Below are 2795 nucleotides of genomic sequence, written 5' to 3'. Positions count from 1 at the left end.
AATTTTATAGCGATTCTTGAGATTCAAACTATTGTCCATTGTTGTCTTTGAAATCCCAATTTTATTATTATAGTCTCTCATATATAACTTCGGACACTATAGTGGTCTTGGGCATACATAGCATCACCTTGCCATGCTAGAGGGTCTAACAGCTAACTTAGCTAGTATGATTTCAATTTATACCTAACTTGGTCACTCCCTTTATATTTAACCCTAACTTCTCAAATCTTCAAAAATGATAATTTTATCTTCTTCTCCTTCAATATTTATACCATAACAACTCCATATCACTATCCAAACTTATTTATACCAAAATCAACTTATCTTACTCTTCAATACTTCAATTCTTCATTTAGAATCTCAGATTTTTATAATATAATACTCCCAAATCCCTTATTATCGTGACACTGTACTCTTGCAACCTTCCAATGTTTAAGCTACTGTAATCTATTCCCAACTCCATGGCTTGCAGATTTGAATTTGGAGTGGCGGCCACGACTATGAGAGCCTCTCCTACGTCTTTCAAGTTCCATTTGTTATCATTAATTTCATAAACTATAAAAAGATTCGAATGGAGATAGAGAATAAAGTAGCATGGATTCAAGTTGGTGCAACTGTTGGTGAACTTTACTATAGCATTCGTACCAAAACTAAAATTCTAGCTGTTATAGCAGATGTATACACTATTGTAGGAGTTTGAGGACAATTCAACAGGTGGTTATGGATTCTTGATTCGAAAATATGAATTCTCTACTGATAACATAATCGATGCTTACATAATTAATGTGAATGGTAGGTATTGAATTTGAAAAACTAATATTTGATTAAAGTGATGAACAAACATTATTAGGTAATTATCAATTATTTGTGTAATTTGGTTGGTTTAATATGCAGAAAACTAAAGTCAATAAACATGGTCCAAGGAACAAATCATCAAACCCACACAAATACAAACTTTGGTCCATTATAACTAAACCAAGCCCTATAACAAGCCTCTGAACCAAATAAGAGAAAAAAAAAAAGAAAGATGGCCCAAATCATCCAAAGTCCATTCGGTGATCACAAAGCCAAAGCCACACACGTCACTAGGTCAATTTTCAGAAACTTAAACTCAAAATTCATTTCAATTAATTTTCTTGAAGCTTCCACCGAAAGCCAAATCTTCTCTCTTTTCTCTCTTCATTGGTCACATCACTCACTCAACAAGGAAGAGAGAAGAAAATAGAAACGGTAGAAGCTAGGTTGTGGTGAATAACAAAAAGGTGGTTTTCAAATCCAAGCTTAAAGAAAGGCTACAAGCAAGAAGCTAGTCTCATTCGATTAGAGAACATCAAAAGGCTTCTTTCTCCATTTGTGCTACACTAAGGAACTGTGAAGAATACCAAGCTTCAAGGTCAAATCAAGCAACCATGGAGACACTAGAGTTAAAGATGATTAGAAGCTCATCCACGGACCAAATCCAAATTTGGGGTCAAAAAAACAATCTACGGTCAAGATTGAAGGAACTTGAAGTAAAATGATGAGAGAGAATGGGTAGGTTGCATGCAACAGAATCGAAGTTCTTTCTCTCTTCTGACCAAGCCGCTGCAAGCTCTAAGGATTGGAGAAAAAGACAGCATTGAGTTTGAACTTGATTGGGTTAGAAAGCTAGGTTGAGTCCTAGTCAAATTCACATTGGGTTAGAATTTAAATTTGTCTCAGATAAGATTGGGTAGATCCTAGGAAATTATTAGTGTTTGTAATCTTGTGAAAAAGATAGTGAAATTCCATCATAATTATGATAGAGACTGGATGTAGGCTACATTGCACTGAGTAGCTGAATTAGGATACATCTGGGTGTCACTATTTCTTCCTTTCTCTATTTCTGTTTTTGTAAATTTAGGAGACAAAAAGTGGAGTCTCTTACTTCAATAGGAGACAAAAGCAAAAATATCTCTTAAGTTCTTTTAATAAAACAAAAGTAATATTCAATAGAAAAGGAGGTCAAGATTCAATCCTCTCTTTCTCTTAGTCACTGGTAACCATCAGTAGGTTTCTTGACAGGGAAGCCCATGGAAAAAGATCTTTTCTGGGCAATTAAAGATGGTGGTGGAGCAAGTTTTGGAGTGATCTTAGCATGGAAGATCAAACTCGTTCCAGTTCCATCAACCGTGACACCGTTCAGTGTTTCCAGGACGTTGGAACAGAATGCAACAAAGCTTGTTTATAAGTTGGCAAGTAGACTCGACAATAATCTAGCGTGGCAAGATGATACCACGTTAGCGCTGCAGTAGTTGAGTTATTATTGAAAAGATGTCTAGGAACTACTGTAGTGTCTAAAACTATATCTGGAGGCTACAATGGTGAAATTAGGATCTCGAATACCACATTAGATAATGATCTAAATCTTAGAGACCATTCTAAAAATTTACTTTTTATTTTCAGCATGTAGTCGAACAGTATGATGTGAGACTAATTTGCTAAGTATAATAAAAATTTAAAAAGCAAATTTAAAAATTAAAATCTGTGGAAAACTAAAATGTTCAATTAAAAATTGATTAAAAATATTCTAAAAAAATAATATTTATTATTATGAACTTAATTTCGATGTACTATACATTTAATCATCTAACATTACATTAATAAAAATAAATCTTTTTTATATTAATTTCGTAAATATTTTATGATGTTCGTGTGTCGAAATTAAACTCTATTATTATTAATAAAGTTACAATAATCTCCAAAACATTTAAAATTTTTATATCAAAAATAAAAGTTTAAAATTTGTTTAGAACTAATATTCTATAAAAAAAACT

This window comes from Arachis ipaensis, chromosome B01 (assembly GCF_000816755.2).
Source record: "Arachis ipaensis cultivar K30076 chromosome B01, Araip1.1, whole genome shotgun sequence".
Taxonomy (NCBI): domain Eukaryota; kingdom Viridiplantae; phylum Streptophyta; class Magnoliopsida; order Fabales; family Fabaceae; genus Arachis; species Arachis ipaensis.
This window is presented reverse-complemented; position numbering follows the sequence as displayed.